Source organism: Lissotriton helveticus, chromosome 1_1 (genome assembly GCF_964261635.1).
Source record: "Lissotriton helveticus chromosome 1_1, aLisHel1.1, whole genome shotgun sequence".
NCBI lineage: Eukaryota > Metazoa > Chordata > Amphibia > Caudata > Salamandridae > Lissotriton > Lissotriton helveticus.
In genome coordinates, this window is record NC_136057.1 from 474,722,631 (window position 1) to 474,750,087 (window position 27,457).

General features: G+C 45.6%; 1 protein-coding gene across 3 annotated transcripts in view; it reads left to right on the top strand.

Annotated features, from left to right (window-relative positions):
* Nucleotides 1–358: 358 nt before the first annotated feature.
* Nucleotides 359–27,457, top strand: part of RAB3IP (RAB3A interacting protein) — a 266,787-nt gene continuing 239,688 nt past the window's right edge. Inside the window, exon 1 of one of the 3 annotated variants that reach the window (XM_078673902.1) lies at nt 359–490. The gene's annotated coding sequence lies outside the window, so the exon portion shown is untranslated. Of the gene's footprint in view, nt 506–27,457 lie in introns of all 3 variants that reach the window. The other 2 variants (XM_078673904.1, XM_078673903.1) reach the window with 2 other exon arrangements.

Below are 27,457 nucleotides of genomic sequence, written 5' to 3' on the forward strand. Positions count from 1 at the left end.
GCGCCAGATATGGCTGTCATACCCGGACTACGCCATGGAAACCAAGAGAGCCCTGCTTGTCCCTCCTTCCTCATCCAGAACGGCAGGCATCAACAGCCTAGTCTAGGCTGCCCGAGACGGGCTGTCACTGCCCGGATTTACTCAAGGTGTCACCACACATCCCGTTGTTTTCTGTCTCACTCAGATGGGCGGGGCACCCGCTGAGTGGAAAAGAGGACGGATCGCACAGAACATGTGCAGACTCAAAGCCCCAATCAGCACTCTGGTATTCTGTATGGCTCACTGGGATTGGCTAGGTTGTCCCAATGCTCCAAATGTGAGGTCTCCTAGTTTTAGGAGTACCGCCTTGTCTTAGAATACTCCCAGAATATGTTCAGCCGACGGATTGGTTGTTGTGCCTACCGGAAGCGCAAACACTAGGGACAAATGACATCCGTTGAAATATCAGGTACGGACGACGGTCATGAAGCAGAATTTACGGATGGTCCGTGTAAGTAGCGAACAGGTGCTTAACCTAGTTGAATGCGTGATCATAGTTTTGCCATTATGCATTGTATTGTGCGAGAGTTGTGCGATTGCGAAAATGGTCCCAAGCATATTGCATTTTAAAGTGGATTGGGGCGTTAAAACGGGGCACTTGCTGCATATATCATATCCTTTATATATGCAGTGTATAACGCTATTAAAGTAACACAGATGGTTAATTACTTGCTGAAGATCTGTGTATGTTTATCATTTTTGATCCCAAATATGAATCATCTTAAAATAGCTTGGGGGTGTTGTTGTGCTTGCTGGAGAGCATTGCATTTAATAGCCATGTAAGGGTCAGAAATCAGTTTATATAGTAGGTTATGCAAATTATTAGAGTAATTACGCACAAACACACCTGATGTTTCTAAAGAAAACGCATATCTTACACAACCGTTTCTGAACTTCCTTCACGTTTTAGTGACTGGTGATGTAGCACACCGAATGTTTCTTGGTTCTTCCTAATTGGCTCCGGACTCTGGTATGATGTGATGTTCAGTCTGTTTGACCTCCGATTCTTGAGCTCGACCCGAAGGTAGTGAAGCGATTTACATGAGCACCAATCACACAAAGACGCATTCATTTTTTGTATGCACAGGGAGAGTAAGTGATTTATCCAGAATCATAGGATGTTGAGCCCGATGCCCCAGACTGGAAACCCAGTTTCAAAGTCGGCAGCTCTGGCACTTACGCTACATCTCATCCTGTCAGCAAGGACACAGATAGGACAAAAGGATTTTCTCACTGTCAATAAAGGAATGCATGTACAGTTGGATCGTACTAAAAGGAAGCTTAAGAGCTATGACTCTATCCCTATGGTACGCGGCGCAGTGAAGCAATTGCTGCCTGTTCACTGCCCTGCATGTGCTTCATGGTTAGCACACTGCATCATGACAGTCTGTTTTTTTGTTTTCTGGAGTCAGCTTGGAATCTGGACTGGCAGGGAAATAGCTATTGGAACCAATATATGGCTGATTCTCATCAAGTGGTAGTACTGGTACCTTGTTTCTCCATGCTGCTGGTGGTCTGCGTGTTTACTGATAGCATGTGTGTTGCCTAACTGGCATATTGTGAATGCTACTTGACAGTTCTTTGCCCGGCGGATAGGCTGTTTACCCTGTCTGCCATGCTGCACCCTGCCTTAGTGCTTTTGCTTGGATATTTTCTTAGTATTTCCTTTCGCTGTCCTCACCCTCGGCTTACCCTTCCAGCTGCCCTATTGTTTTAAACCATCTATTCTGTTTATCCTATTCAAGAATAGGACGTGATTTCAACATTCTTAGCATTAGTTAATTTTTTCTTATCCTCTTTATAATCTTTAATATTATAAGACCCTCCCTTCCCCCCAGCGACCTCGAGATTGTCTAAACGCGGCATCGCCCACTCCTGACTTACTCGTGTGTAATACTTGACCTTCACTAGTTACGTTACATTTCTTGTGTGATTGACTGAAAGTTAGGCTTATCATAACTAAGTCGTAGCAATGCTATCATGCCTTGTATGAGTGGGGACCTCGCCATCATTCCAGTGCACTGCGGCATGAAGTCTCAAGCTTTCCCATTCATGCATATATAAATGGTGTGGTTTGTTTTCATATTTCAAAGCTAACACAGCATCTCTGTGAGACTGAATATCCCCCCTAAATGCGGAAGCTGTGCCCATGCCCAGGGTTTGTTTTTGTTTCAGCGTGTTTTTTCGCTTTAATGCTATAAAGGCCTTTGCTTGTATATGATGTTTGATGGACAGATACCAATTTATCACCAGCCAAAACTACAGCATTACACGAATGCTGTGTTGTAATTCATAGGACTCAGTACTCTTAACATAAGGGCATTTCTGTGCTTCTATTTTGTTAACGACCGCAGTTCAAGCTGTGATGTAAAATATGTTGTTTTAATTTAATACACGTTTTGAAACTAAAAAGGTTTTGCTGGTTACATTTTGTTTTATGGTATATCATACGTTATTTGGTTTTCTAAATTTGCATTTCCCATATTGGTCCGCATTAACACCTTTCTGTCAAAAAGCAGTATATTCAATAAACTGTAACTACAGTGTGTCATTTATCATCAGTGGTATTGATTAAATATTGTTTATCAAGTTCCTGAACAGAAACTCACAGCTCTGCAAGTCGGTACCATCTCCATCTCTTTAACATATTCTACAAATCCACACACCCCGGCACCACTTCATCCCCATTGCAACAAACATCCAACCCTTAGCTGCGCGCTAACAACCCTAACAAGAAATTAACTTCCCCATGACAAAACCACCTTGTAGCACCATGAGTTCACCACCACACTCCATCACTGCACTGTGACCCCCACTACTGTACTTGCACCTAACAGACCCCACAGTACCACCCATCATCACCACAATGCCAAACTTCTCCACTATGCAAATACCTCTAACTACTACAGTACAAACCCACTGCTTTTTCTACTAACAGCACTTCAATATCCACTCCCTCCAACTAGTTGCACCTACCATCACTGCTCTGTCCTCCTTTAACATTGCATTACCAAGTCATAACAGCAAATTACCCCTGCTACTGCTGGACCACCAAAATAACCACAGTGCAATGTCCACGCTGTACACACAACCCCACAGAGCAGACTGACTGCAGTTGAGGAACACAACGCCAAAAACCATATTACAAGCCCACAACATCACAGTAACAGAATGTATCTGCACATCATAAACAAAACAGCACAACTACAAAACAATACAACACAACATGCACACAATAGCTCAACAAAATAGAATAACATAGTAAACCATAACTCAAGAGAAACACAATGACACACACTTGAACACAACATAAGCATCACAACACAACAGATAGCACAACACAACAATTCCAGACAACAAAAGAAGTCAACCGAAGGCAACAACATATACATCCAGACTAGCAGTACAATAAAACATGAACATGATCACACAGCACCATTTAGTAAAAATACACCAAAAAAGAAAAACACCTACATAGAATATGCAAAAAAAATACCAACAGTAAACCAACTCAACAACAAAATGACAATAGCATAACACAAATCAGTAATCCAGTACACTCCTAATAACAGCACAGCACACATGACAAGAGGCACAACAGAATACAACACAGTAACAACAAAATATCACAGTAGCAACAGAATAACAGAAAAACACTTGTACAACAACATAGAAATGCAATACAGAAATACAACATAAAGTGACATAGCACAATAATAGCAAAGCAAAATACCACCAAAACACCTCAACACAATAAACTACATAAATCCTAAAAGCAAACACAACACAAGTATGCACCAGTTCAATAACGCAAAACAGCAATACTGCAATTCACTTGTGTTGTGTTTTTATGATGTAGTTTGTATTGCAATTGGGTGATAGTTGTGTTATGGTGTGTGGATATTGTGATATGCTTGGGCGTTGTTGTTTGGTCATGGTGTATTATTTTGGTGCTTCCGTGAGACTTCTTGGGCATGCTTAAAAGTTTAACAAAACACACACAGATGATAGACCTAATGCAGAGAGAATCAAACATTCACCCCCAGTCAATAGATCTGGGTTAAATCTATCCTTCTTTTGCTCACCATGCCACCCCAGTTTAGACCCAACCATTTCCAAATCAGTTTTGACCCTGTGCCTCATGGGACCAGTCCAGCCCGAACTGCCAAGCCAGGTCCTCCCTGCACCGGAAATGAGCATCCTTGGACTGGTTTCGGAGCATCACCCCACATCAGCCAGGCTAGCTTGAATCCAGTGACCCAGTGAGCCCTGGAACCCACGTCTGGGCAAGAAAGCAAAAGACACACAGGTGATGGACGGAATGCAGAGCGAATCAAACATTCACCCCTCAGTCAATATATCTGGGTTAAATCCATTGTTCTCTTGCTCACCATGGCACCCCAGTTTAGACCCTGCCATATGCAAATCAATATTGACCATGTGCCTCATTGGAACAGTCCAGCCCGAACTGCCAAGCCTGGAGAACCTGGCCTGGCAGTGTGGGCTGGACTGTTCCCATGGGGAACACAAACAAGACTGATTTGCATTTGGCTGGGTTTAAACTGTTATGGCAAAGGGAGCAAAACAAGCTATGGATTTAGGCCCAGATCACTGTACTGGGGTGAATGTTTGAAATTGTTCAATATTCTATCCATCAATTGTTCTTTATGCATTTGTCACCTCGAGTGAGACGGGTATGCCCAGACGTGGGTCCCGTGCTCTGCATGCAACTGAAGTCAAGCTAGCCTGAATGATGAGGGGTAAAACCTCAAAACCCGTCCTAGGATGCTTGTTTACCAGTCAAGGCAGGACCTGGCCTGGCAGTTTGGGCTCTACTGTTCCCATGGGGAGCAGGGTCAAGACTGATTTGCATATGGCTGGGTTTAAACTTGTATGGCATGCAGAGCAAAAAAAATGGATTAAGGCACATATATATCTCTGTACTGGGGTGAAAGTTTGAAATAGTTCAACATTCTGTCCTTGAATTGCTCTTTTTGTAATCGCTTAACAAAGCGGGACCTCTAAGTTGGAAGAATATGCTATGAGATTGTAAAATTATTTTTAATGTTAAAGAAGACATTGCATTTAAGTGTGCATGTGTTTGCTGTAGAAAGTTAAAGTTATGTTGGTTTGTGTTTGGTGTGTGTTGTTAATGAGCTACCCATCATTCTTAAATGCTAATCTCGCTGAAGTTGACCAGTAAGAAATATATGAGCTTTCCAATATAACCATAACCTAGGCATCTGTTCCATGCTGGTGGTTACTCATGGCTTAATATAGGCCCTTGCATCACCATGTTAGTTATTTGCGTACTTCTGATACCAGTGACATGGGAAATTGGTGTATTGTTTTCTCCTTCCTGCATTTTGTGTCCTGAGCCTGTTGAGATTACTGGTTTGAGTGTTACCTAGCACACCAGAAAATATGATCTTGTTTGTAAGATACCGTGGAGTGCTCAATTTATGATTTTTTAGATAACGCAGCAGACTTTGAAGGTGATTCAGCCTAGAAGAGAGGGCATAAAGTTCTGTTAGGTGAGTGAGAGTCTGTAGAACCTCCGGGCACCCTTAATTGCAAGGCAGAAGCTATTAAAACGCTCTTCTGATTGGTCAAATATGATTCTAGGATGCTGGTGCGCATGGTGTTGTCTCTCTTGAAGAGACGAGGATCAGTGAGCTCTTAAGCTTGTTTGACCTAAAAAACATTTCACTTTATAGAGCATGATGAGTTCATGGCAGGCAGTTTGTGTCTGTTTTTCCGATGTACATTCTGAAGCGGAGGATGTGAGGGTGTTGTCGATGTGGAATCAGAACCACCCCTGGCTTAATCACTGTACTGCAGTTTCTTTACTTTTGATGTTGATTCTTAAATATAATCTCAATGAGCCCAATGTTTGATCAGCAAATAAGTTTTATTTTATAACACCTTATGTATGGGTCACTCCAGTTCTGAAAATATTAATTATCCACACGGAGCCATTCGAACTTACTGTTTATCTGTTGCATGGGTCTCAGTCCATCGGTGTGCTTATAACACCGATATGTATTGGTAGGTAACATCGGAGGCAGTTGACCTCTCCTGAGTTGCTGCCAAACGGCAGTCCAGGCCTGAACTGTTACTGCTAATCTAAAATTAAGTTTCTGAAACGCATTTCTTCAGTTCGGCTTGTTTTCCTATAAATTATTACAAGGCTACTCCGGCCATCAATTAATTTTTTTCCACTTTGGTTAGTTTCAGCATGCCTCGCGCAATAAACAGACCACACTGATGTCTTAAGCGTAAAACGCCATTTATTAGGACCAGGTTGCACAACATAATCAATCAATTAACAGCAACAACCATAAACAAATTCCTCAACAACTCCTCTTCATCCCTTCACTCTCTTCACCCACTCCGAACTCGCTTCTCCTACCACTCCATGACCTGTTCCATTCTTCATCCATTTCCACAGATCTCCTAGCATCCTCCCCGGTATCACCTGGCATTCCACTCATGCCTCCAGCTCCCCCATCATTCACTCCCCCCGCCCCCCAGAGGGATGGGTGCGCCCGCTATTTACCCCCCCCCTCCAAAGTATTGCCAACCAGGGAACCCCCTTTAGGACCAGGCTGCACAACATAATCAATCAATTAACCGCAACAACAATAAGCATCCTCCCCGGTATCACCTGGCATTCCACTCATGCCTCCAGCTCCCCCCATCATTCACTATTCCCCCCCCCCCAGAGGGATGGGTGTGCCCGCTATTGACCCCTCCCCCAGCCCCCCCCAAAGTATCGCCAACCAGGGAGCCCCCTTTAGGGCAGTTACCCGACATCCGCCCCCCCCCCCCCCACCCGGGATCCAAACTGTGCATCTTTTGCTCCCACCTACTCAAGCATTCCCGTGACACTAAATCGCCTCATTCCATAACTTGCTAACCACATCTCTCTTCTCCATCATGTAGTAAGCGTTACCCATCATGTAGTAAGCGTTCCCCAATCTCAAAAGATGCACCCCGTCATCCCTAAACAGTAGTGATTCCTCCAGTCGCAGTCGAGTATGAGCAATTACTTTGATGTCCTTTTCCCCCACAGAAAACCCTCATCGCTCTGTTGAGCTTCCTTCGTGTTTTTTCAACACCCCCGTGTTTGATTGCCCCCTCCATACTTTTCGGGGAACAAATTCCGTCCAGGCAATAGATGTCCCAGCCAACCTTTGTTTCAAAACCTCCAAGTCTCTTTGCATCAGCTGTAAGAGCACCAAACCCGACAGCCGAATTAGATCGTTCTCTCCCAAATGTATTATCAACAAATCAGGGCATCCTTTCCAGGGGACCATCTCCGCGAGCCAGGGCAATAGTGCCCCCCATCGCATCCCCCCTTTTCCCCGCCAGTGCACCTCACGATGTTGTCTTTTGAGCCCCAGGTTACGGCCTTACACCTGTTGCTCTGCATACTTGGAGGCACAATGCACGAACGAATGCCCCACAATCCAAGTGGCCGTCTTGGCCCCCGGTCCGCCCATACAACCTACGGGAGAAAAATACGTTAGTAACACAGCCCGAAACGTCACACCAATCCCCCTGCTAAGCACCATGCCATGCCAAGCCCCTAATTTATGGACATACCGCTCACATCATCTAGATTTCCACCACCCAATCTGCCGAATCCTGTCCCAGGACCAACCCAGCCATGCCGACGCCGCCCCAATACGGGAGGAATGCGTCCTAAAACCCGCCGGGTCCAGACCCAACCGCCTCAATTCCATGCGCAGAACCGCCAATAACTGCCCTGCCGCCACCTTTGCCCCAGACGTGTGACAAAAGATTTCACCAGTCCCTGCTCGTGTAGTCAAGAGAAAATTCTGCCATTCAGCCACCGGGCACACCCCCCACAACCAGCCTCACACAGCCAAACCCACTAGCCTCTTCCCCAACTGATCCGTCTTAGACTGCCCCAACCAAATCCCCAGATGACTCTCATCCAACCTGATCTCCTCATACCTCCTGCCACACACCTTGCAGGTTCCCAGTAGCTCCGAGACCCTAAAAGCCCCCAAAACATCCATATCATGCATAAACGGAAAACCCGAACCTCAAAAACATCATAACAAAGCGGCAAAACCTCAAGCATTCTGACCAACAGATCAAACGTAATCGCCTCCCGCAACCTCCTGTCCCCCCCTCTCTCCCTGCTCCAACCTTTGAGTACCCTACTTATAATCACATCTTTCGTAGGGTCAAAGCCAAAAAACAAACAGTAGAATGACACTCCTGCCAAGTTTCCCCGAAATCGTCGTAGACGTCAGCCGCTTGTCAATGCAGTGCATTACAAACTGCAACACTCCTTGTTCCACAGTCGAGCGGTCTCCAAAAGCAGCATCAATGCACCAGCCAATAAAGTATCCAAACTCCGCCCATGCCAGTCTGTAGGTCCGTGTCGTGGTATCAGCTATAGAGTTCTCCACCAGGCCTATCACCCTCACTCCCCCAAGGCCCAGATGCCGTCCGGCAGCTTGGTCTTGAATTGATCCGCTCCTGGCGCCAATCGCCGGAATCGCTGCCACTGCGAACGAAACAAAGCATCCGCAATGTCATTATTCGCCCCAGGGACATGTTTGGCTCTAAAAACCACATTCAACCTCAGACATTTCAGCGTGAAACTCCGCAACAAACTCATCACTCTCAGATCCCTTGCCCTCTGTCGGTTGACCAACTCGACCACAGTCATGTTGTCCACATGGAACAATACTGACCTATTCTGAAACTCAGACCCCCACACCTCCAGTGCCACCAACAAGGGAAAAAATTCCAGAAATGCACTGCTCCTCCTCTGCTTCACCCAATGAGCTGGCTAGTCTTCAGCATACGACCTGCCAGAAGATCCCAAAGCCTGCCGCCCTGGCTGCATCAGAGTAAATTTGCACTTGCCAAACCATCCATTCGTCCTCAAAATCTAGTGACACCCCATTGAAATCAGTCCAGAACGTCAGCCAGCCATGTCCTCAAATCCGCCCAGACCCCATGGAAATCCGGACCCTGTGGCGTGATAGAACTGCCCCCCGACATGACCATGCCGAGCCGTCTGCAGAACGTCTGCCCAGCCCTCATCACCCTGCACGCGAAGTTCAGGAAACCCATCAGTTGCTGCACCGCCCTCAAAGCAATCCTTTTTTCCCCAATCGCCCACAAGAGTCACGCCTGAATCCCAGACACTTTCGCAGCAGGGAAGCGAGCTATCCAATGAATGGAGCCCAGTTCAATCCCCAGGAATGTCAGGCTGCAGCTAGGCCCAGCTGTTTTCTCGGGCGCCAAAGGGACTCCGAAATGCCGCAACATCTCTTGGAATTGCAACAGGGCCCTGCCACAATCCCCAGAATGAGCCTTCCCCAGAAAGAGGAAGTCGTCCAAATAGTGAGTAACATCCCGATGTCCGCTGATCTGCGTAAAAGCCTACTGCAAGAATGTGCTAAACATCTCGAACAGCGCGCAGGAAATCGCACACCCATGGGCAAATCCTTGTCCATGTAGATGGCCCCCGCAAACTGTATCCCCAGTAGAGAGAAATCCGCGGGGTGTATTGGCAACAGGCGGAAAGCAGATTTCACATCACACTTCGCCAGTTCCGTGCCCCCGGCCCACCTACGCTCACTAGGCGGATCGCATCATCCACCAATGCATAGCGCACCCTCGAGTCTGCTTCTGCAATGAAATCATTAACAGACTCTCCTTCCGGCCACGAGAGGTGGTGGATCATGCGAAACTCCTCCTCCTCCTTCTTAGGCACCACACCCAATGGGGAGATGATTAAGTCGTCAGCAGACCAGTTGCGGAACGGGCCCGCTATCCTGCCTTTGTCTATCTCCTTCTGCAATTTGGCCGCCACCACTCCCGGCAATTCTTTGGCTGATTTCAGATTGTCTGCCCATCTCTGCGCCATAGGTCCCTGATAGCCCACTCGAAAACCCTCTGTGAAACCCCATTGAATCTTCAAAGCCGCCTCCCTGTTCGGGTAACACATGAGCCACGGGGCCATCGCCTCCACCTTAGCCGGTGTAGGTGCCCTTCTGTCCTGTCTGTCCCCTTCCCTTCGCCACTGCTCAGAAGGCGTGACCAAGGTAAGACATTGGGTAATTGCGTGCCGCCCCCCACACTTGGAGCACTCATGCTTGAACTTGCACGGGTATCGGGAGCAGTATCCCCTGTTGTAACTCCAACATGCACCGGTGTTGTTGCTGCCTAGCTTAGCGGGCTGACCTGTGGTTCCTGTACTGGCGATACTTCCCCGCCCCACTGTGGGTGCGACGCGGCGGAAAAGACCGATAGGTGACCTGCAAGCCACTGGCTGTGTGAGTAGATGCCGATGAGTGCGTGGATGCCATCCACTGCATCCATAGTTCCTGGTCCACCTCCCCCCAGTGCTTGTCCGGATTCGCGCTAACCCTGGCTCTGAACTCCTCGTCGTAGCTCAGCCAAGCAAACCACCCAAATTGCATCTGGGCCTTTCTAATGATGTCCATATACTTCTGTAGCACTATGGCCCTATCCAGGTGCTTCTCGCAGTAAATACTAGCATAAATGAGAAACGCCGAAGTCCAGTTTTCCATGTTCACCGGAACCCTGGGCCTTCTAGTCAGCTCACAGTCCTCCTCCTTAGAACCCTCCTTCGCCTGCACCTTCCTGTGCAATAACTTCAACATGCCCACATACTCGTGTTTCCAGATTCTATTCTTTATCTTCTCCGAAAGATGTGATCCCAGGGGCATGGCCAGCCCCATGTAGGGCAACTTTTTCTGGTGCTTGTCCTCGGTCTTCTCCCCCTTGTCGTCCTTCCCCTCCACCTTGTCCGTCTGAACCCCTGCCGTAGATACAGTCTTAACCCTCTCTGGATTGTCACCCAGTTTAGGCCCGTCCTTCGTCAACCCCTCAACATCCCGCACAGACCCCTCACCCACACCCACCGACGGCAAGCCTTCTTCCTACCCCCTTTTTTGCCCGCCATCCCAAGCTGCCCACCATGCCCCCTCACCTGATAACGATGAGTGCGCCTCTCGGACCGCCCTCTGGTGCTGGTGGCCGTGGGTGTCTCCGCCTTCGCCTTGCCCTTCATTTGCTTAGAATCCTGCAAAACACCAATGCCACTGCTGCCCTTCACTCCCCCCGTCCTGTCATCGTCATCCCTCACCTCCCCATCTTCCAACTCCTTACTCTCATCGTCATAGTCCAACTCCACCTCAGGCTCCACATCCACAGGCTCCCACAGCACCTCTCTCACCGCTCTCTTCACACCCTTACACTTCCTGGCACCCAACACCCTCCCACTTGCCACACACAACGCCGTTACCCGCTCCCACACTGGAGGGATGGCCGCCGCGGACCCCCCTGCTGCTTCAAGCTGGCGTCCTGAGGCCGTCTTGCGTCCCGCCGGGCCACCCCGCACTCTACCGACCTCCGCCGGCTTGGATCCCCTCTACCCCCCAGGTTGCTCCAACCTGGGTGGGCCCCGGCACTACCGGGCCTCAAAGCTGTCTTGGCTGTCCCTACCTTGAGCTGCGGCCCCCTGCTGCTGCCTCTCCCACCTGCCCTTATCTGCCCTGCCCCTCTCCTCCTGGTCAGCCCGCCTTTCCTCCTCTGACGTGGGTGTTGGGGGGGGCCTCCACCTCATCCTGCCAGACTGCCCCCACTCTGGTCACATTCTGTTCTGACCACCGCGCCTCATTCAGCTGGACTAGGAGGCGCTGCTCCTTGCTCCTGTCCTCCCAGGCCAATGTCTCCCACCGGGGGAGGAGGGGGGGCAGAAGCCCTGGGCCCCCCTACCAGACTGCAACATCCCAGGCACTGGAGCCTCCACATGAATGGGACCCCCCACTGAGCCAACCAGCACATGGGGACTCCCCACCCCCTTCTGGTACTGGGGTACACACTTGCGACCCCCTGGAGAGGTCAATGGGAGCGGTCTCCCATTGCCCCGTGACCTCTTCCAAACCCCTATTGCACCCTTCAAAAACCAGAGCCCCAGGGCCCACCCGCCCCTACCCCCACATCGCCGCGCTTCTGATGCAAACCGGCAGTAACCAGGCCAGGGAGAGGCCTCCCCCCGCCCCTCCCGCCTTAACCTACGCACGCTCACTTGACTGAGTCAGCAGCTCCCCCGTGGGCGCCTGAACGATCGGGGGCTCTTCCGCCTCCTGTCCCTGAAACTCGAGCCACGGGAAGACAAAACGCGGAGGCCGGCTCATCTGCCGGCCTCCGCGCCCGGGCCTCTCTCTCTCATGCACAACTTTCCTCTGCTGCAGACCACAACCGCTGCCGCCACTCCTGCTAATGCTGCTCGCGGAGCACGCAACTTGCCCACCCACCCTTCCCCAAGCACGCCAGGCCAGAGGAGATCCTGCCGCCCAACAGCCTCAGGCCCTCCCTTACCTCCTCGGCCGTGACTCCATCCATGCCCGGACTCGCAGCAATCTCGACCTACCGGCCAGTGGCTCCTTGCACATAAACCCTGTGCTTTCAACACGAAAACCGCCGAAACCAACTGCACCGAACGACTCCCTAAACTCTCTAACTGCCCCTTTGCTAACTCTGCCCTCCAAATGGTGCTGAGAATGCAGGAAGAGGAAGATCCCTTCCTCTCCTGCATTCTTATACCCACCCCTTGACCCTGCCTGGTCGTCCCCTGCGCAAGTCTAGTCTGCGACTGTGCATACCCCGGGGCCCACCATTGTCGATTGGGTGTTTGCTATACTCTAGGCTGTCCCTGACCGCACACATCACAAAAAAATAAATCCCCAAGCCCCGGTCCAGCGTACTCCGCTCTGTCTTACTAAACAACTTCTGTGTTTAGCTTTTTCTCTCTTGATTTTTAGGAAACATTCAGTACATCTATCTTTACCCCTTTAAATAAATGTTCAGTGTCCCCCCTACCCGAGGTTCAGTCCTTTTTAGGGCACAGCTGTCGGTTGTAAAAGACTTATTAGGGGGCAAGTTACTGGCTGACCTGGAAAGCAACAATGCTGATTGCTTTCCATTGGCTTTTTGTTTTTTCACTTATTTTCTTGCTTTTTATTGGGTGGTTGTATTTGTTTAAGCCCGTCCATCTCCTGTTTGTCCCTCCTGTGGAGCATAGCTCGTTTACCACCTCTGATTGTCTGGTTCTATGCTTCCACTACTGTCTTCTTTTCAGGAACAGTTTTTTTCTCTTCTATGAAGCACTTCACAAGAGTGCATGTGTTTTCCAGCCGTTGTTGCCATAGTCTGTTTTTCTTCCTCCCCACTTTCCTCTGACAACTGTATGCTTTTGTTTGCAACTGCGCTTCTCTCATGCTATTTCACCCACCTGCTCTCCTTTGCTGCTTTTCCCCCCCACCCTGCTGCTCTTGCTTCCTGCTTTCAGATGATCATTTCATCTCCCTGATCATTCTCTTCACTCCAGGAAAAGTCACATCCCCGAAAGCATGCACTTGCTTAACCATAGGTACACATCCTTCATTCCAGGAACATTGCGATCACTAAAGGTGTGCACTCCTCTCATTCCAGGTACACCTTCTGCGACCCAGGGGATTTTACATCACCTAGGTGCATCCCCCCCTCCTCCCCCATATACACACACCTTGCTCTAGCACACTCTCCTGCCCTAGCTATGGTGCATTACCACATACACACTCTATTCCTCTCCTAAAGAAGCACTAACCTAGGCCACCCCTGTCACACTTGAATGTAAATGGACTCGCCCATTACACACTGCACTCCACAAACACAGTCGATATATGTATTCTCTTCCATTACACATTCCACCCCGCTGCAACACGCCTTTGAGCCAGGTTCACTTCCTTCAATCCATGGTCGCTTGCCCAGACTATAGCACACCCTCCTCTTCCCAGGAACACACTTTTCACCTCTGGTTCACTGCAGTTTCACACACCTCCTCTAAATTGCATTCCTTATATTCCTGCAAGACACCCTCTTTACCCCGTTACAAGCCCATTTACTTGTCTGTCAACTGGGGTACACACTACTTATTCCAGGCACACTTCCTTCATTTCCGTACTTTCAGTGCATCTCGGGAACACTTCTCTCCCTCTAGTGCATTTATTTCTACCCAGATACAGTCCCTCCCTCTTAATCCTTCAGAGGCAGCATGATGTGTGTTTTTGTGGATCACTGACCAGGTGACACGAAGCAGCTTCTAGAGGGGTGAGTGTATAATATGGGAGGCAAGTGAACATCTCATTGCCCCATCAAAGTGTGCGAAGATGAGATCCATTGCTAGGGAAGAGAAATTATTGGGCATATATGTTTGTCTAGCACCACTCCAAGAATGTCCATAAAGGAGAGGCAACAAGCCACCATTCCCTTCCATAGCACAAATCTGTTGAAATTATTTTTTACTACAGCCAGCAGTATCTAACATTCCACCGTTTTTAGGTCTCGCAAACAGTCAACCATTAGCTGCTTGTGAAAGGCTTGTTGTGGATTACAGTGGGCTTAGAACCAGCCTATTGCTTACCATTCGTTGGCTTTCTTGTCCACCTTATTCACTTGCTTCTTATTAAATTGGTGTAGTTCCTATAAAAACTTATACAGGATCTGCGCGCTCGGATAACATACACTGTAGGAGTGGTGTCAGTCTGATTCTAAACACCTCCACCGGGTATGTTGGCCTTCTGTATCAGCAAGCTCACAGTGCCACTAGAATCTCCTCTTGCCAAGGAGAGAATAGTTCTTGGTAACCGTCGAACATGACAACCCTGATCCCTCAGGACTGTGGAAATGGTGTACTACTTTTCGCTCAGTCACTCGTGCTCATGTAGTCTCAAAGAGATACACAGAATAAACGGTCTGGACGTTTTTAAATAAGCATTTATTGAACAGTCGTTATTCTAGTGTAAAATAGATGAGCTGCAACAACCACTAGACAGTAACAGATATAAGTTATTAGAAGCACTATGAAAGTAAAAGGAAGATAGAGTTCTACCATCTTGCAATAATCATGAATGCATGCCAGTATATAAAATACAGGATAATAAAAAGTGTGTGCTCGTATGATGCCTTCCTAACTAGATGTACCTAAGTGTCCCTAGCATGTGTGTAGGTGTTCAGCCAAGAATACCTCTATGATAAAGTCAACCCCATTACCTGGATTGAGAGACTGTGGGACCCCGTCCTATTCTTGGTTTGGACACCCCGCAAGGGATGTTAGACAACTGTGAGCTGGAGTATACGCATGCAGGAACCTCATCGTCTTTGGTCAGTGTGTCGGCCGGGAAGTCCTGGTCTCCTCCCCCCGTCTTAGCAAGATGTGATGTGTATATATACCCATAGGTCTCCCCGGGGGTTTTACCTCGCTGTATTACTTTGTCGGACTTAGGATGACGTCGGGAATGAACTTTGTACATAGACATTATATAGGAGATGGTAGCCCTGCTTTGCTTCCAAGAATCCTCATGCATATTGTATGAGGATTTTACCAGGGAAAATCCAGCGTTCTGTGTGCAATGTCGTATCTAGGCAAAAGGTCAGTCCCATAGAACCGTTATGTATTTAATTTAGGGAAGAATATAGGTGAAGGGTTATGATGTTACCTGGGCCTATAATTGGGTACCTACATGGAATATAACACCCACTTCTCATCCGACTGGACGACCTAATTAACATTCTAAATGTGCTACTAAGCTGACTAGGCACTGGTACGCAAATAACTATAGGAAAACAAATAGTCATGCTAATAAAATGTTTTTAAAATTAAAAAAACAAAATCTTTAAAAAAAAAAAGGATATTGTCACTCAAGCCATAGCTCTAATATGTCCATATTTATAGTTCGAAAAACTACAAGCGTCTGAAAGCCATGCATGTCCCAGGGGTGTGGAATTTAATAAAATATCGATTTGCCCATGGGGCAGGTGGCTTTATAAATCTACTTGTCCTGTAACAAAATCCACTTGTTCCTATGGTGCCATGTAGTGCGACGACAAATTATGGCAGCAATCTCATTGCATAAGACTTCTGATATAGCCTCTCTGATTATGCCAGGGCTCATACTATAGTAGTATTTGAATACTTGCAATCCCCTTATGTTGCCACACTTCCGCAGATCTACATTCTGGGGCTGAAGGTAGAGTGCCAGGGTTAGAATGCCCTTTTGAGTCTGGGCAAACCTACTTACTTGCAACTCTTCTCTAATCTTTTCCCATACTGAGAAATGTTGGAAATTTACTCCTGACAATGGCAGACATAAACCTTCTTCCAGAGTGGGGAAAAAAGTGGTTGGCGGTACAGTGAACTTGCAAACACTCAGATTTTCACATGAGCACAACTACACATGCATATTTTTTCATGCTAAAATGCAGTTCACAAATATTTTCTTGGAGTACTATTTCTTGTTCTACTTAGGTAAAGTGCTTGGGAATTCACGAAAGTCGTATAGCTGCACTTAACGCAACGTCAAATACCATGGGTGCACTTTTGAGGCTTTCTTTAATAATTTGGCCCCTAATTTGGTCTGGCTTTGACCATGACCTTTGTGTTTATTAAAATTCTCGCTCTCTCTCTGTATCAGCTGACTTCACTGTGAGTGACAGCATTCTGCTCTTTCACAATGAGCATATCGGCACACGAAGTAGTATTGTTCAGTAACTACTGTGGCAGTGTGAGCTTTTTGAGACCAGAAACTATTTTTGCTTTTGCCAATGTTTGTTGTAATGTTGAGGACCCACTAGCTCTAAAACCGTTAAGGTTTTACAAGAACCATTACAAAACAATTCACACATTGACAAAACTAAAAAGCTGACCACCAATTTTAGACCTACTGGTTTTGCCAAAGCTCGTTTATTTTGTTTTTTGTTTCTCGTAATCTTATTGAAACTGGTTACACATGTTTTCCATTATGAATATTTTTGGGAAATACTAGCATGCATCAACACATGTTACTAAATAATGCTGCAAAGAAATGATACCTGAAATTTTACAATAGTTCAGCAAAATATTTTTTTTCCTGCTTTCATTTTTTTATGAACATTTTATTTAGAAAGCAAAGAATCATCAATAATTGCTTTTAAGCTTTTGAAAACATATGCATCAAATCAGAGAGCAATCTGGGAGCATTATACATAGGTTCATATTGCTATAATTTGAAAACGTGTGTACACATTTTTACACTGGAACCACTGTCAGTAGCGCAGTCAGAGCTTACAACATTTACTTAGAGCTCTCACCCTAATAATAAAGGCTTTCAATTAATGAACCATAAATACAAGTTTGAACAGCATTAACATATGGACAAAAATATTACCTGAACTGCAGAAAGTACCCTCCCCTGATCCATAATATGGTACTGTAAACTGGCAGTCAAAGGGTTTGTATTGCAGGGGGTTTGACCTATTTGTCCCAAGGAGAAAATACACATAAAAACTTGTGGCCCTTTACCCCAAACAATATGTCCTGGGCGTTGGGCTATTGGAATTCCACATCCTTGATGTCCATAAAAAAGTGTCAGTTTGTTTTTGAGTTCCAATTTTAGTTTGTTTAAAAAATGCTGACTTTCGTCCAGCACACAATGAACCTATTGTTTGTGTCCTGGCTTGTAGACGCAACATTACTGTTGCCTGATCTTCCGTACTGCCTGCAGCCTATGCTGGGGCAGCCTGGGCGTCGTTCAAGGACTGGGTGTCAGTGGAGGAGCCGGTATCCATACCGACAGGAGCCGTGACTACCTGTGGAGGCTCTAGGAATGCCGCCATCCACATTGGAATACACTCGGGACACGTCAGAACATGGTCCGTTATCGGGTCCAGTAAAGGATCAACGTCCGATTGTGCACATAATGGGAGTGTCAGACAGAGATCCAACACTCATTCTTCTCCGCAAAACAGGCATCGTAGGACCGGTAAGATGCAATCCATCCAGACTGGCCTAAATAACAAGAACCAAGATGCACTTAGTTCTCTCAGGCGAGGTGTGCCCAGATGTGATCACCGTATTTACGCTCCTGGAGTGCTTTTTCCAATTCCTTGACTGGGACGTCCATTGCTTAGCAAAAAAATAACAGGATACCTGCTATTAGAAACAGGATTAGCGGAAGTCCCCCCAAAAAGGCTTCTGAATACAGAGTGTATAAAGTTTGGTATAACTCCGTGAACTGTCCGAAAGGTGCTTAACAGTCCTGTACCTATGTTCATAAATAGGTGGACGATACCCGTCGTATCAGACATGTCAAAGATACGATTTACCATTTCTGTGAAATGAGTGCCTGTATCTCGGCTGAGGACCTTGCGATCTGGAGATCAAAAGTCTCTCGAGCGGAGGTTAAGGGCATGGCCTTCTGTAGAAGCATGGCTTTCATTCTGCTCAAAGTATCAATCTGTATTAAAGAAACATTTAGTGAAGGCCATAACGGCGCCTCCCTGACTGTATGTGTTGGTGGCAACAATACTTGCATACAGCACATAACCCTGAAGCTCACGGTTACCAGATATGCAATGCCCAGAAGCATTCCACGCCAACCTTGATCATTAGCATCAGGTAACTCCCATTTCAAAGTAGCCTCAACACTGGAGTAATCACGGCTGCCAGGGCACCCCTCAAGTGACAGGATAAGTTGGCTTCTGAACCATTACAGGCCCCGTGAAGCATTATATCCTGGCATATGAGAGATCCACTCAAGCACACAGCCTACATGCAAAGATTGCAGCGTCCAGCTCAATAGCATAATAGAATGCAATTGTGATAGCCTGTGCTGTAGTTTGGACAAATCTTGTCCTAGTATATCAATAGCAGAAGATACAATGCTGCCCAGTGAGTATATCCTGGAAGTTAACGTAGCCATACCATTGTTAACTACGGCTAAGGCTTTCTCTAACTTTAATCTCATCTATTTCTCGTAACCTCTTCGCAGCTTCTTGTTGGGAGATTTACCAGATTTAGTTATAGACAGCATAATAGAAATGTTTTGACGTGGCTTTCCGGGACCCAATAAAAAATTCCGTAGGTCCACATCCTCTGTAAGTAAGGATAATTGTTGTTTTACCTCTTGAGTGTTGAGGTTTTTAGCAATTCGAGGCACAACTTGCCAACGCTGTATGACGTCACTACCCCTGGATGTTCTCTTTGTACATTGCTTGGGTCTGGCCTGTGGATACTCAACCCTTCGGGAGTACCTTTGATTATTTTCTGACATCTCTTAGTGTCTGTGGGCCAAACCAACCATCCCTTCCAATTGGGGTCTGATCTGTTATATTGCATGATGTCATCTAGCGTAATCCCTTCACGTGATGTAAGGTTACCCTCAGTATGTGATGGTGTTGTAATCCGAGGTGTGTTCAAATCCTTATTCTTGGCTATTGCAAGACAGGTAGTTTGTTGCACAGTATCATACAGAAACATAATCTGCTGAGGAATGAGACATGCTTCAAATAGCGCTTCTGTTCCCTGGACTTGCCAGTCTATAGAACCCCAGACTGGTTTTGTGTCAATTGTGTCTTTCCATAAGTCTCAACCTTGTTCAGACAACTGGGTAATAAAGGAAGCAGAGTAAATCTGTTTGGTGTTTGTCAACATATTTTTCTGTACTGATGTCGGTGTAACCGTATAATAATATAAGGCTGGGTCAGACATGTTAAACCCTGAAAAATATTAACATTTCTGTGCAAATGTTTTTGAACTGCTTTTCGGCGGTGTTTGGCAATGTTCCCATTGGTGGTATGTGCAAACATTTCTGGGATTGGCAGATTTGTGCAAAAAATTATGACCATAATGTTGATAGCAATACATTGTGTTGAAATCTGATGTGTCTTCCAACATTTCATCATTAGAAAAGGCAGCAGATTGTTCTAAATCAGACAACATATTATTCACAGTTTCATAATCCCATTCATCGGAGAATGCACTGGAGGTAATGATATCATTTAAGGATATTTGAAATAAATGTGGTATTTTTAAAAGTTCGGTCGGAGCAAATATATTGTAATCAACCTTGTCCCACACTACCATCTGGTTTAAGAACTGCTTTAATGTTCACTGATGACAAGTCTCTTTGCTCACAATGTGATGAAAGGTGAGGTTTCAGAGTCAGATTCACTTTTGGTGCTGCAGAGCTTTATCTAAGATAAGTTCCAATAATGAGCATGCTAAAAACAGTTACTAAGCCTATCCAGAAAAGAAAGAAAAGTATCCCGGTGATTACCCAAAGTTATACCCAAGGTGATACCAGGTATGTTTGTTGAAGAAAGATGAAAATGTCTTTGATTTGCTGGTGATGAGTTTTTTGGGCTGGCAGTGTTTCAGGTTCACTTGTATCCAACGAAAACGTATCGAAGTCGATGAAGTAGTCAGATGCACTTTGATCTATTTTTGGTAGTTCCGCAGGTTTTGTTGAACTTGTCAATGACTCTTGTGGAGGCATGTTGATGTAGCCATCAGTGTTTGGTTGAATAGAAATATGTCTTTCATTTTGGTTTTGAATTTGAGTTTGAACTTCATTTTCAAGAGGAATAAGTTCCATGGCATTATTGCATAGTCCATCATTCCGTGCTGTGGATTCTTAAAACGTGATGAGTCTTTCTGCTTCAAATTCCTGTATACTAGCGAGAGGAGGGCGTCGGCTACTCAGGAGTCCACAAGGTCTACTATTCAGTATTGGCCACATATTGTGGTTTTATCAGGTCAATTGAGACGCATCGTTTCTGCCTTTTCCCGGCAAGAGGCCACAGAAGCACAGTTCTTGTTCCTTCAATGGCCAGGACAGGTACATGCTTTATGTTTGATGGCCCAAATAGTTTTTTGTCTCCTATTTTTTTCTCTGACCAAATCTCTGACTTTAGGGACCCAGACAGGTCTTGCCGTGACTGACTTGACTTCCCCAGTGGCGGTCCGCTTTACCTGGACATTGCTTTGTAGTGTCCTTGATTTAATTCAGATCCTGTAAAACAGCCAAACGTTTATGGATGTCATAAGGTTTCTCATCCACCACTGTGCCTTCACAATCAAGATCAGGTACCCACATTCTTGTCCCAAATAGGACCTCATTGGGAGTGACACCCCCTAGAGAGCTTTGTGGCATATTGTTCGAGGCTCTTTGTACTCCAAATAAATGTTGGACCCAACTACCACCCGAACCTAATGCTCTAGCTGTTAAAGATTGCTTTAAGTCCCGGTTTTTCCTCTCTTCAACCGAATTTCCCTGTGGATGGTACGGCAAGTCGCGGGCCATAGTCAGAATATAATGTGCAAATTGCTTATGTACCTATAAAGACTCGCAAATGTTTAATAACAGTTCGAGCGTCAGCCGAGCGCTGGGGCCACACCCATAGGAATCTTGAGCAGGAATCCACTGCAACCATTATATACTTGTAAGCGCCATCTGTTTTTAAGGGGTCGCAGTGGTCCAAATAAACATACCGGGTGGTTTGTCTGATATTAATAATGGTGTCTGCGCTGGACGTGTTATGGTGGAGCCTTTCATCTGCTGGCAGATGTCGCATTTTAAGACCTAATCTTTAGTCTGCTTTGTTAATCTTGGCCACCAATATCGTCGTTTCAGCAAGGAAACAGTCGCCATAACTCCTGCATGCGCGGAACCCAGACCCTCCTGTGCAGCTAATATTCAGCCTAATCTGCGATCCATACTTGGAATTACTCTAACCCCCACTCCAGGAACATTGTTTGCATCTAACTTGTAGGAGTACTTGAATGGAAATCTTTTTAGATGTGCTGATTTATTGCGTGTAGCAATAATTGCAACCATAATCTTACCATCTATTTTAGTTTTTGAAAGAGTGATTGCAGCTCCCTTTGCGGCTTCATCAGCCAATGAATGTGAGAGAGAGAGAGAGAGAGAGAGAGAGAGAGAGAGAGAGAGAGAGAGAGAGAGAGAGAGAGAGAGAGAGAGAGAGAGAGAGAGGAGAGAGAGAGAGAGAGAGAGAGAGAGAGAGAGAGAGAGAGAGAGAGAGAGAGAGAGAGAGAGAGAGAGAGAGAGAGAGAGAGAGAGAGAGAGAGAGAGAGAGAGAGAGAGAGAGAGAGAGAGAGAGAGAGAGAGAGAGAGAGAGAGAGAGGAGAGAAGAGAGAGAGGAGAGAGAGAGGAGAGAGAGAGAGAGGAGAGAGAGAGAGAGAGAGAGAGAGAGAGAGAGAGAGAGAGCTCTCAGTAGTTCGTTTTTCAACTCCACTACCTGTTCCCATAGCGTTTTGTGCTTAATTGTGCCACCTGTTGCATCTTTGAACCCATTTTGACCCCAGCGATGTAAGTACTCATTGTACGACTGTACACAGTAAAACGAATCACACACAATTGGTGTCGGGCATTCTCGATCCGTATTTGCCAGTAACAGAGCTTTTAATTCTGCTAGCTGTGCTGTTCAATCTCCCAGAGATTGTGTTTTTGTACTTGGATGAAATTTTCCATCCTGCATGCGTCCTTAAACGATTGCGCATTGTGGCGCTGTATTGTTGTTTACTTCCAGTGGCCGACTGAGCAGATCCGTCATTGAAAATTTTGTATTTATACTGATCTAGAGGCATTATTTCATTCGGGAGAGGATATTCTTGTTCGTATTGCAGGCATGCTTGTGTTTTTAGACTAGGTCATACCTGTATTCTACGTCTGTTGCAGTGAGAGAATTAGCCCATTGTATCCATCTCGGATGTAAGGGTTTTGCGTTAGGGACACTTGCCTTTGTCAGTACTGGAGTCACAACTATTATTCCTTACCCCTGAGCCAGTGCTCTTTCTCTCACTGCAGCAGTCTGCACTGCTGTGAGATTTTTTTTTGTTAATGCAAAAAGCATCCCAGCATTTGTGTACAATTGTGACTTGTATACTATTGGTACTGTTTCACCTTCATTGTACGTTATGTAGGTGTACCCTGATTGATCTGCAACTATACGGATCACTAGGTTGTGAACATTCATGTGTGTTTTTAAGTGTTTAGACGCTATTATGTCCACGTGTAGGGAACATAGGAAATCTGTATGTTCCGTGTCCATTGCCCAACTGAAAAATCAGGTCTTATTAGATCGTAGAAAGGTTCAACCCTTTCTGCATAATCCAAAATGTGTGTTTCTGCCAAAGTTCAGGAATCCCAGTATTGATTGTACATTTTCCAATGATTTTGGAGGTTGGAGCAGCGTGCACTTTTCTAACAAGTTAGCTGCTAAGCTTTTTCCTTCACTTGAGAGCTCATATCCCAGAAATAGGACATTGAAGGGGGCTATCTTTGATTTCTTAAAATTAAATTAATAGCCTTCAGAGGCGAATTCCAATATTATGATACTCACTCTGGTCAAGTGTTCCTCGAGGTCATCATCTGTTAGATAAGTGTCATCCACATAGGACAATGCATCTTCTTCCATATTTTGAAGTAATTCAGTTAGTTACTCTGGCTGAGAACATCCCGGGCTTTTCTTATACCCCCGGGGGTGTCAGAATTGACGCTGGGAGCCGGAAGCGGAGAATGCTGTTCAATACCTGCTTTCAGGTGCTATATTTTGGCAGAAGAATCCATTAGAGATATCTAGTGTGGTTTTATATTTTTCCTGCACAATGTTATTCATTAATGCGGCACTGTGCGCATTTGGTGCAAGTGTTTAAATGTCTGTATTCCAAAACTAGACGATATGTTCTGGTGAGTTATTATTACTTCTGCTGCCCTGTCTAGCATCATCAAAGCCCATTCCCCATTCAGTAGTTGAGTCCTCAAAATTCTGGGCATGTCTGATCTTTAGACCTGCCCCTTTCTTCGTTTTAAATTGAGGTTTTGTTTTAGGTTTTTCTTCTTTTTTGGAAGTATAGTCTGCAGCGTGTTGCTTATCTCTGGACTTTGAAACCTCTTCTTGTCTGTCTGACCGTCCTTCCCTCTCTGAGTTTTTTGTTGAACACTGAAAGGAACGTGAGGAACGTGTATCAGTATCCTGATACCTGTCAGGTTTTCTAATATTGTCCCTATTCCTAAGGTTATTCCTCCTTTCGGAGGGCTCCTGTGGAGGAGACCTACACCTGAGGAAACAGGTACCTGCTTGAAGGTGTCCTTTTTCAGGACCACCAAGCAGCTGAGGTTTGACTGATTTTTTCCCCCCCAAACTCTCTGCCTAATTCTGCATATTCAGTCTCAATTATTTTGGGTAATTCATGTTCCTGTTTTAAAGGACTGAACTCCCTTAGGTTTTGAGGAATTGCCACCGATGCTGCTTCCCCCCTTAATATATGCTAATATTATGCTGATACCTGTGCAAAATTGCTAAGTAGTTTCATCCGTAAGTTTAGAGCAGGTTCTGCTCAGTACTCATTCTGTATTTGTCTTAATACATCTGGTATTACTGCTAACGACGGGATACGATGAGTCCTGGTATATATGGCAGCGAAGTCTGTACCCCATGTGGTACAATCCTCTATTTGTGGTGTTATTCCCAGGGGCAAGCAGATTGTTAACATTCTGTGTTTTTCAAATGGGCTTGTATTCGGGAATACTGCTTTTAGCTGTGTTCTCATTGGAGCTACCTAGAATGGCATTTGTTCACGTTTTGCAGGTATTTTACCCATTACTGTGTGAAATGTTTGTAGTGTGATTTTAGTTGTTGAATTCTGAACTGGACTTTTTATTGTAGCACTTGCTGGCTAAACCGTAAGTGTCCTCATCATGAACTGTCATATTTCTGTCATATTTCATATGTCATATTTCTTTATGAAGTGTAAGTAAGTCGCCTGCTGGTATTGTTTCAATGTCAGGATGTGGTGTGTAGGCTGCTAATTCAGGCCATGTTGCTCCGTCTCTTCGCTCTGTTTCTTGTATTGGGGAGAGCGCCTTTAAACCAGTATAAGTGTTCCTGGTAAGTTAGTGGAACTTCAGTGTCCTCATAGAGACAATATTCGTCCGGTATGTCATTTTCTGTGTAGAAATGTAATGTCTTTGTTATTGCATTCGCAGCTGGGAATGTAACCCATGAACCCATGAATAGAATACCTCTGTTCTAAATGATTCCTGTGCCTCAATCACAAATGTTACTTGTCCACCCCTGGCTTTTAAACCATGATCACCTAGTTTTATGGTGACAGCATTCCTAACAATTTCTGCACTGTGAATTGCGTCTGCATCTTCTTCTCCGGCTGAGAGGTGTAAATCTTGTACTACGTTATCTACTGGCTCAGTCATTGTTTTAGTAAAGAAGAGTTTTCCAAGGGAACTAAGATATGGTGTTATACACAATTTAGGAACAATGTGTCCTTCAAGCTTGATTAACCAACAGCCAATAAATAGGATTTTTCCTTCTCAGTTGCGGCAGATTTTGTACCCTCCCACTCCAGACGTCTCTGGGGAAATGTGAGTAGGGGTCTCTGAGAATAGTACGACTGAACTACTCAGTTTTGACTGTTAAATAGGTATCCAACCAACGTCGTGTAGCTCCTATAAAAATGTATACAAGATCTACGCTTTCGAACAAAATACACTGTAGGCCTGGTGTCAGACTGATTTTAAACACCCCAACCAGGTATGTTTGCCTTCTATATCAGCTAGTTCACAGTGCCACTAGAATCTTCTCTTAGCATGGAGAGAATAGTTCTCGGCAACCATCGAACATGACAACCCTGATCCCTCAAGACCGTGGAAACAGTGTACTACTTTTCGCTCAGTCACTCGTGCTCATGTAGTCTCCGAGAGATGCACAGAATAAACGGTCTGGACGTTTTTCAATAAACATTTATTGAACAGTTGTTATACTAGTGTAAAATAGATGATCTGCAACAACCATTAGACAGTAACAGATATATGATTAGAAGCACTATGAAAGTAAAAGGGTGATAGAGTTCTACCATCTTGCAATAATCATGAATGCATGCGAGTATATAAAATGCATGATAATAAAAAGTGTGCACTCCTACGATGCCTTCCTAACTAGATGTACCTAAGTGTACCTAGCATGTGTGTAAGTGTTAAGCCAAGAATCCCTCTAGGATAAAGTCAACCCCATTACCTGGATTGAGAGACTGTGGGACCCCGTCCTGTTCTCTGGTTGGACACCCTGCAAGGGATGTTAGACCACTGTGAGCTGGAGTATCTGCATGCAGGAACCTCAGCGTCTTTGCTCAGTGTGTCGGGCGGGAAGTCCTGGTCTCCTCTCCCTGTCATCAGGATGTGATGTATATATACCCATAGGTCCCCCGGGGGTTCTACCTCGCTGTATTACTTTGTCAGACTTAGGATCATGTTGGGAATTAACTTTATACAGAGATATTATGCAGGAGATGGTAGTCCTGCTGTGCTTCCAAGAATCCTCATGCATAATGTTTGAGGCTTTTACCAGGGAAAATCCTGCGTTCTGTGTGCAGTGTCGTATCTAGGTAAAAGTTCAGTCCCTAAGAACCGTTATGTATGTAATGTAGGGGAGACTATAGGTGAAGGGCTATGATGTTACCTGAGCCAATAATAGGGTACCTATACAGAATATAACACTAGGGATGATAAATTATTGGGCATATATGTTTGTCTAGCAAAGTCAGAACCTAAGATACTGTCGACTCCCTTAACACCACTCCAAGAATGTCCATAGAAGAGAGGCAACAAGCCACCACTCTCTTCCGTAGCACAAATCTGTTGGAATTATTTTTCACTCCAGTCAGCAGTTTCTAACATTCCACCGTTTTTAGGTCTCGCCAACAGCCAACTTTAGCTGTCTGTGAAAGGCCTGTTGTGGACTATAGTGGGCTTAGAGCCAGCCTATTGCTTACCATTTCTCTGCTTTCTTGTCTGCCTTATTCACTTGCTTCTTATTAAATTGATTTCCTTCCTATTTTTGTTTGTCACTCCTTGGAGCATAGTTTCTTTACTGTCCCTTTAAATGGATTGCCAATATCTACCACTGTTCGCGTTCAGGCAACTCATTTTTACTTTTTCTTTTTCTTTAAGCACCTTATAAGAGTGCTTTTGTTTTCTTGCTTTCTCCCTTGTGTTCTGCCTCCCTGCCTGCATTTTCTGTGTTGTTCTATACTGCTCACACACCTATCTCATTTTTTTGTTTGAATATGTTTATTGCATTTTTTCGTTATTCCAACACATTACCGTGGTACAGAAATGAGAAAAAAAAATGAAAAGTGGTTAAGAATGTCGCAATAGCACGCTTTTGTCTCCCATTATCACACACTGTACACCACAGTCACTACTCCTGATATCCAGTACGGCGACTTTCTAAGCGACTTAGCCTTGTGCTGGCTCAGCGATGTTGACAGGAAATTCCTTGCTGCCCCTTTTGAATTGGATGAAGTTAGAGATGCGATTATGTCACTCCAAAACGGGAAGTCGCCTGGATTGGACGGACTTCCCGCAGAATTCTACAAGACCTATGTAGACATCATGGCTCCGGTCCTCCGAGAGGTATTTGAGGAATCCCTCGTGGATGGCATCCTCCCTAGCTCCATGCGCGAAGTCGTAATCACCTCCTTATTGAAACCCGGCAAAAATCC